Source organism: Herpailurus yagouaroundi, unplaced genomic scaffold, assembly GCF_014898765.1.
Source record: "Herpailurus yagouaroundi ecotype Mexico unplaced genomic scaffold, PumYag 67784, whole genome shotgun sequence".
Lineage (NCBI taxonomy): Eukaryota > Metazoa > Chordata > Mammalia > Carnivora > Felidae > Herpailurus > Herpailurus yagouaroundi.
In genome coordinates this window covers 31605-40855 of record NW_024420578.1, presented here as the reverse complement: position 1 = coordinate 40855, position 9251 = coordinate 31605, and positions in this window count along the sequence as shown.

The window sequence follows — 9251 nt, the reverse complement described above, 5'->3', positions numbered from 1 at the left end:
TCCAAAGAAGACATCCAGATGGCCAACCGACACATGAAACAATGTTCCACATCACTCACCATCAGGGAAATACAAATCAAAACCACAACGAGATACCACCTGACACCTGTCAGAATGGCTCACATTAACAACTCAGGCAACAACAGATGTTGGCGAGGATGCAGAGAAAGAGGGTTTCTTTTGCATTGTTGGTGGGAATGCAAGCTGGTGCAGCCACTCTGGAAAAATAGCATGGAGGTTTCTCAAAAAACTACAAATAGAACTATCCTACGACCCAGCAATTGCACTACTAGGCATTTATCCAAGGGATACAGGTGTGCTGTTTTGAAGGGACACATGCACCCCCAAGGTTATAACAACACTATCAACAATAGCCAAAGTATGGAAAGAGCCCAAATGTCCATCGATGGATGAATGGATAAAGAAAATGTGGTCAGTATATATACAATGGAATATTACCTGGCAATCAAAAAGAAGGAAATCTTGCCATTTGCAACTACATGGATGGAACTGGAGGGTATTATGCTAAGTGAAATTAGAGAAAGACAAAAATCATATGACTTCACTCAGATGAGGACTTTAAGAGACAAAACAGATGAACATAAGGGAAGGGAAATAAAAATCATATAAAAACAGGGAAGGGGACAAAACGAAAGAGACTCATAAATATGGAGAAAAAACTGAGGGTTGCTGGAGGGGTTGTGGGAGGGGGGATGGGCTAAATGGGTAAGGGGCATTAAGGAATCTATTGAAATCATTGCTTCACTATATACTAACTAATTTGGATGTAAATTTAAGAAAATAAAAAATAAAGTTAAATTACAAAAACTAAAAAAAACAAATAATAAAAAAAAAAAGAAGACACCTAAGGAGGTTGCAATATTTGGTGGGGTGATATCCAGTCCCAGGTCTCTTTTGCCTCATTTCAGAACACTTTCTACAGGTGAAACTCCTGTCCTCTGTTCCCTCTCAAAGGTCCTCACTTGTCCTTTATTTACCTGATTTTTTTCTTCCTTAAATTCTACGATAGCAACAAATAAAGTAATATTAGCCATGACTATTGTACTGCAGCACCCCTTAAATTGGTCCTGATTTTACACTGGCCTGAGTCCCCAAATCTTCTCACTTGGCCCCCAAACTCTCTCCATTCCTTATCAGAGGCCACAGGGAACCCTTTCACCTTCAGTTTCCCATGTGGCAGGGAGTTTTGACTCCTGTAGGGAATACATGTAGCTATCCAGGTCTGCTGAGTGGGATGACTAAGCCTCAGTCTTTTAGCTGCCCTGGCTCTGGGAAGCCAGAGTTCAAATTGGAGCACATCTAATTTTTCTCACCTGCATGTACAGAAATGGGCCCTGACACTGAGGGTGACTAGAATTCAGATGGATTCCCTGATGGGCCCCAACACCTCCACTGATATTCTAGCACACCAGCATAGATTCCTCAGCCATTTGCACAAACTTCTGCTCCTGCAGGGCTCAATAGGGCAATGACACCCTCTTTAATAAAATAATAATGATAATAATAATGTTTTTAATGCTGTTACTTTTGTGCTGACCACAAGAAGGTGCTGTTCCCCAACTCATGCACACTCAGTACACTTTGAATAAAGCAGTCTACTAAAAAGGTCTCTGGTTTCCTATGAAACCCAGGGACAGTTGAAAGTGACCTGAGACTTTTAAACTGGGATGTAATAATACCCTGATTCACTTTCAGGAACAATTAATACCAGCAGACACTCTTCCTGAAGGCTCTTGCCATCCCTGGAAAGACTTTGCTCTTCTGAGTGTGGTCTCCAAAGTCCCAGAATATTCCAGGAAGCACCTCCCCAGTCACCGTGTAATAAGTAGACAGAAGCCAACTCTCATATACTGTGCATGGGGCCCAGAACTTCCTATTTCTATCTTCATACCTCCCCCTGTTAGGAAGGTTTCCAGTCAGGATCATACCCTTCCTGGAGGGTCAGCCCTGAGCATGCCTCTAGCAGCTTCTCCTACAGTGTATGAGAAGGACCATTGGTGGTTCAACATGGTGAGCCACACTGTTCTGAGTAAATATGGTTTCTGAGGGGTATGCAAGTATATCAGTAAGGTTTATAACTAGACTCTGGCCTGGAGTTACTGAGGCACACATGATACTGTCAGAATCATGATGTCTAGGAATGGTGACAGACTGTTAGGCACTATCAAATATGGGGGGAGGGGGGCGGAAACATGACAGATTGGCTGGCTCAGTCAGTAGCGCATGCAACTCTTGATTTGAGTTTGAGCCCCACGATAGGTGTAGGGATTACTAAAAAAAAAAAAAAAAATCAAGTAACAATGATTTTGCTATCAGCTCTGAGTGAAGATTTAGATACTATTATATGTTTTCCAAGATGGGAATAATTAACAGAACTAAGGAAGTAGATCTCCTCATGAGTCCACTTTTGAGTTTCCTTCTAGTAAAAGCAAAATGCAGGGACACCTGGGTGGCTCAGATGGTTAAGCTTCTCACTTAGGCTCAGGTCATGATCTCACAGCTTGTGAGTTCGAGCCCTGCATCGGGCTCTGTGCTGACAGCCTCAGAGCCTGGAGCCTGCTTCAGATTATGTGTGTGTGTGTGTGTGTGTGTGTGTGTGCGCCCCTCCCTTACTCACACTCTCTCTTTCTCTCTCAAATATAAGTAAACATTAAAAAAAATTAAAAAATAAAAAAACCCTCAACAACAAAAAACAGATAATCTGATTAACAAATGGGCAGAAGACATGAACAGACACGCCTCCAAAGGAGACATACAGATGGCCAACAGACGCATGAAAAGATGTTCATCCTCACTTACCATCAGTGAGATGCAAATCAAAGCTACAATGAGGTATCACCTCACACCTGTCAGGATGGCTTAAGTCAACAACACAAGAAACAAGAGGTGTTGGCGAGGATGTGGAGAAAAAGGAACCCTCTTGCACTTTTGGTAGGAATGCAAAGTGGTGCAGTCACTCTGGAAAACAGTATGGAGGCTCCTCAAAAAATTAAAAATAGAACTACCCTATGCTCCAGCAAGTGCACTGCTGGGTATTTTCCCAAATAATACAAAAACGCCAATTCAAAGGGATACATGCACCCTTATGTTTATTGCAGCATTATTTACCATAGCCAAATTATGGAAGCAACCCAAGTGTCCATCCATTGATGAGTGGATAAAGAAGAGGCAGTATACAAATACAATGGAATATTACTTAGCCATAAAAAAGAAGGGACTCTTACCATTTGCAACAACACGGATGAAGCTAGAGAGTATAATGCTAGGCAAAATAAGTCAGTCAAAGACAAATACCACATGATTTCACTCATATGTGGAATTTAAGAAACAATACAAATGAGCAAGGGGGGAAACAAGCGTGAGAGACAAACAAATAACGGGCTCTTGGCTATAGAGAACAAACTGATGGTTATCAGAGGGGTGGATGGTTGGGGGTAGATTAAATAGGTGATGAAGATTAAGGAGTACAGCTCTTGTGATGAGCAGCAGGTGATGTATGGAATTGTTGAATCACTGTATTGTACACCTGAATTTAACATAACACTGTATGTTAACTAACTAGAATTAAAATGAAAACTTAAAAAGCAATAAATAAAATAAGTAAGCAAAAAAATCAAATCAAATCAAATCAGTGTGTCACTAACACTTTACCGAGTAGCAGGTTTCAAGTAATTAGTAATTACTGACTCTATTTCTTTGCAGGTTATAAGTATGTTCAAATTTTCTATTTCTTCCTGTTCCAGTTTTGGTAGTTTATATGTTTCTAGAGATTTGTCCATTTCTTCTAGGTTATCCAATTTGTTGGGGCATTGTTTTTCATAATATTCTCTTATAATTGTTTGTATTTCTCTAGTGTTGATTGGTATTTCTCCTCTTTCATTTGTGATTTCATCTATATGAATCCTTTCTCTCTCTCTCTTTTCATAAGACTGGATAGAGGTTTATCAATTTTTAATTTTTTTCAAATTACAAGCTCCTGGTTTCATTGGTCTGTCCTATTGGGTTTTTTTGTTTCTTTTTTTAAGTTTCTTTATTTATTTTTGAGAGATAGAGAAAGAGCAAGTGGGGGAGGGTAGAGAGAGAGAGAAAGAGAGAGAGAGAGAGGGAGAGAGAGAATCCCAAGGAGGCTCCACACGATCAGCACAGAGCCTGATTCAGGGCTCAAAGTAACAAACTGTGAGATCATGACCTGAGCTGAAATCAAGTATCAGACACTTAACTGACTGAGCCACCCGGGTGCCCTAATTTTTAGTTTCTATCTCATTTATTTCTGCTCTAGTCTTTATTATTACCCTCCTTCTGCTGCCTTTAGGCTTCACTTGTTCTATTTCTAGCTTCTTCTAGGTGTAAGCTTAGGTTGTTTAGGTATTTTGGTTTTCATCTTGAGGTAAGCCTATTTTGCTATAAACTTACCTCTTAGAACCACTTTTGCTGGATCCCAAAGGCTTCAGACCATTGCTTTTTATCCGTCATTTTTTTTCCATGTACTTTTTATTTTTTTTCCCATTTTTCCTGGTGATGAAATCATTGTTTAGTATCATGTTATTTAACCTCCATATATTTGTGGTCTTTCAAGGTTGTTTTTTTTTTCTTGTGGTTGACTTCTATTTTCATAGCGTTGTGGTCAGAAAAGATGCATGGTATGATTTTGATCTTTTTGAATTTGTTGAGACTTGTTTTGTGGGCTAATATGAGACCTAATCTGGAGAATGTTCCTTGTGTACTTGGAAAGAATTTATCTTCTTTTGTTTTAGGATGGAATGTTCTGAATATATATGTTAACTCCATCTGTTCCAGCGTGTCATTGAAAGCTTTGTTTCCATGCTTATTTTCTGTTTCTATGATCTGTCCATTGATGTAAGTGCGGTGTAAAGTCCCCTACTATTACTATACTATTATCTGTTAGGTCCCTTATGTTTGTTATTAATAGTTCTATGCATCTGGATGCTTCTATGTTGGGTGAATAAATATTTACAATTATATCTTCTTGTTGGATTTCCCCTTTATATTATATAGTGTCCTTCTTTGTGTCTTGTTTTGGTCTTTTTTTAAAGACTATTTTGTCCAATATAAGTGACGCTAATCTAGCTTTGTTTTGACATCCATTTGCATGATAGATATTTCTCCATCCCCTCACTTTCATTCTTCAGGTGTCTTTAGGTGTAAAATGAGTCTCTTGTAGTCAGCATATAAATGGATCTCGTTTTTTTATCCATTCTGTCACCCTATGTCTTCTGACTTGGGTATTTAGTCCCTTTACATTCACAGTAAATAGTGATAGATATGTATTTTTGTCATATTATTATTTGTTTTGTGGTTGTTTCTGAAGATTTTCTTTTATCCTTCCTTGTTTTTCTCTTCATGGTTTGCTGGTTTTCTTTAGTGATATATTTGGATTTCTTTCTTTTATTCCTTTCATATTAGTAATTATTGATATATGGTTACCATTAGTTTTGTGTATGATCTCTTCTTCATATAGCTGTCTACATTAAGTTGGTAGTGGTTTAATTTGTACTCATTCTTGCTCTTCTTCTCCCTGTGTTTTAGTTATATTGTCATATATTATGTCCTTTTGTGAGTTCTTTGACTGATTTTTTTTTTACAGTAATACTCATTTCTACTTCTTTTGTGTTTCCTACTCTTGTACTGTCACTATTGGTCTCTATTTTCCACTCGTAGAGTCCCCTTTAATATTTCTTGCAAGGCTGGTTTAGTGGTCATGAACTCCTTATTTTTTTGTTTGGCTTGGAAACGATCTCTCTTACTGTGAATGATAGCCTTGCTGCATAGAGTATTCCCGACTGTAGATTTTTCCCATTCTGCACTTTGAATACATCATGCCACTATCTTCTGGCTTGGAAACTTTCTTCCAAGAAACCCCTGCTAGCGTAATGGGTTTTCCCTTGTGAGTTACTGTCTTCTTTTTACTTGCTGCTTTTAATTTTTTTTTCTTTGTGACTGTATTTTGCCAATTTAATTACAATATGTCTCCATGTGGGTCCGCTTTTGTTGATTTGATGTGAGTTGTCTCTGTGCCTCCTGAATCTGGATATCTGTTTCTTTTCTCAGAATATGAATATTTTCATCTATTATATCTTCAAATAAATTTTCTTCCCCCTTTTCTTCTTCTTCTGAGATTCCTATAATACTAATTTTCTTTTTGTTTTAGATTTTTTTTTATTTTAGAGAGAGAGTGTGAGTGGGGGAGAGAGGCAGAAGGAGAGAGCGAATCTAAATCAGGCTCCATGGTCAGCACAGAGCCTAATGTGGGGCTCTATCTCAAGACTCTGGGATCACAACGTGAGCTGAAATCAATAGTTGGATGCTCAACATACTGAGCCACCCAGGTGCCCCTATAATACTAATGCTATTATGTTTGATGGAGTCACATAGTTTCCTAAATTTATTCTTGTTTTGCAGAATTCTTTTTTGTCTCTTTGTTCTGCTTAATTCCTTTATTTTTCTGTCTTTTAGGTCATTAATTCATTCCTCTGCCTCCTCCATCTTGTTGTTCATTCCACCAAGTGTGTTTCTCACTTCATTTTTTTGAGTCCTTTATCTCTGTTATGTTATTACTTACCTCTATTAAGGGTCTCACTCATGTCTTCCACTCTTTTTTCATGTATAGTGAGTGTAATTATGATCATTACTTTAAGTTCTCTATCAGGCATGTTACTTATGTCTGTTTTGCTTAGATCTCTGGCCATTGCCTTGCCCTGTTCTTTCATTTGGGATAATTTTCTCTGTCTTCTCATTTTGTGTAAGTCTCTGTGTTTCTTCTGTTTGTCAGGAAATTCAGCTACATCTCCTGTCCCGAGCATAATGGCCTTATGAAGAGGAGATCCTGTAGTGCCCTGCCATGTAGTGTCTCCTGTTACCCAGGGCCCGGTGCTTCTGGGAGTGTCTCCAGAGTGTGCTGTGTGTGTGTGTGTGTTTGGCTGTTTTGTCCTGGCTACTTTATCCTTCAGGCCAGTCATCTGCAGAGACTTTCTTTGTCTATTGTGGGGAGTGTTTGGTCCCTGGCTTTACTGTGGTGTGTTTTAGCCATGCGTGCTCTGGTCTGGTTGTGAAACAAGACCTGTTGCTACTGCTGCTAGAAAGGAGGCTCTGCAAAATCTGTGCATCAGGAGATGCAGTGTGAGCAATTTTTGGGGTCAGTCTTCTGGGGGAGGGCCCTGCCATGCTGGGACTGAGGCAGTTGTGATTTGGGAGGCTAGATCAACCAGAGCATGGGTGGGCAAGGCTTAGTGTAAGCAAGTTAGGTAGCAAGGGTCAGTACTAAGCTAGTTCCCACAGGTGGCTCTGTCCTCATGCTGAAGGGCAGGAAAGGGAACTGGTGCTGACTGGTTCCTTTGTTTCTGGAGGGGTCTCTCCGTGAACACTGCCTCTCAGAGACACACTCCAAGATGAGCGAATAACCTCTCCTCTGTGTGCCCCATGCCCTCTTCAGATTGCTGTTTCCAAGCTGTATGTCTGGGTTGTTTGCCTGCCTTTACCAAGAGCAGCGTAATGCTCTCCAGGATCTACTGCAGCTAAGCCTGCTTGCCTTTAAAACTCCTGGCTTTAAGCCTCGCTGGTTGCCAGAACTCATGAAATTTTGCCCCTCTCACTCTCCAAGCCATTTGCTATGGGGATTTGTTTCCCTGTGATCTACCTTTTGTGCTAGTCTGTCTCTTGCCTTTCTCAATGACTCTGGCTCCCTCCCAACCCCAAGTGGCCAAGATCCATTTCTCTCCCCAAACATGTCTCTGCACATCCTACCTTCTTCGATGTGGCCTCTTTTTTACCTTTAGTTGAGAAGTTTGTCCTGTCAGTTGTCAGGTCAATTTCTGGGGTATTTAGGATAATTTGATAGTTACCTGGTTGTATTCATGGGACAAGGTAAGCCTGGGGTCATACTACTCTGCCACCAACCTCTGTTCTTTCATTTTAAAATGACATTAATTATCACGGTCCTAATTTGGTTCTGCATAACAATATATGATAAGTGAGTAAAGGTAGACCACCTCACTCTCTAAACTTCAGTTGACTCATAGGGATATGTATTAGAGCAAGTAAAGCCAACTACTTTAATAATCAATCTCTGAATCTCAAAGACTTAGTAAAAAAAAAAACAGTTTATTTTAACTTATATAAAGATCTACGAGGATGTTCCTTGTCAGCGGGCTTCCCTGGACCTCTTCTTCAAGCATCTAAACCAGGCATCTGAGTTCCTTCCATCCTGTGACTCCAATGCACCAGAAATTTGACTTTGCTGACAACTCTATACTTGAGAGATGGGGACAAAAGATAGTTATATTAGATGATTCACAGCCAGAATGGAAACAGCATGCATCACTTGTGCTCACATTTTATTGGACAGAATGTGGCCATAATTTCTCCACTGGAAACAAAGTGGGCTTGAGAATGGTGTTTGGCTTTCTGGCAAGGAGGCAGAGTAGTCCATGAGCCTTAGCACTCTCAACCTGAAGGAAGTATCTGTGTTTCATCTACATCATTGGCTTGAAGCCTTCTAATATGAGTGTATCAATGACTTCTTAGCACTCTGATACTCCACAGTCTGGAATGTGGCTAAACAGTGGGGCTGCATTGAATACAACACTGAAAGATTTCCCGATACACAGTGATGTCGACAGAATCAAGGACATGACTGTAATTACCAGTGAATGTCAATACAGTTGAATTCTTTCATACCTGACAGGTGAGAGCTGTCCTGTATTCTTCTGTTGTGAGAGGGATAGAAAGCTGATTCTCACAGTTGCCAACAGACTATTCAATTCACATACTAATATAAGGAAAAACTTCCTTTTTTCCTAATGTTTTTTAAGATTTGTTTTTCAAGTTTATTTATTTATTTTGAGAGAGACAGAGACAGCATGAGTAGGGGAGGGGCAGAGAGAGAGGGAGAGGGAGATAGAGAGAGAGACAGAATCTTAAGCAGGCTCTGCACCATCAGCGCACAGCCCAATGTGGGGTTTGAACTCATGAAACCGTGAGATCATGACCTGAGCTGAAATGGAGAGTTGGACACTTAACCGACTGAGCCACCCAGGCGCCCCCAATGTTTTTATTAAATACCAGTTAGTTAGCATACAGCATAATATTAGTTTCAGGTGTACAATATAGTGATTCAACACGTCCATAAAACACCTGGTGCTTATCACAAGTGCACCTCTTAATCCTCATCACCTATTTAACCCATCCCTCCATGCAACTCCCTTCTTGTAACC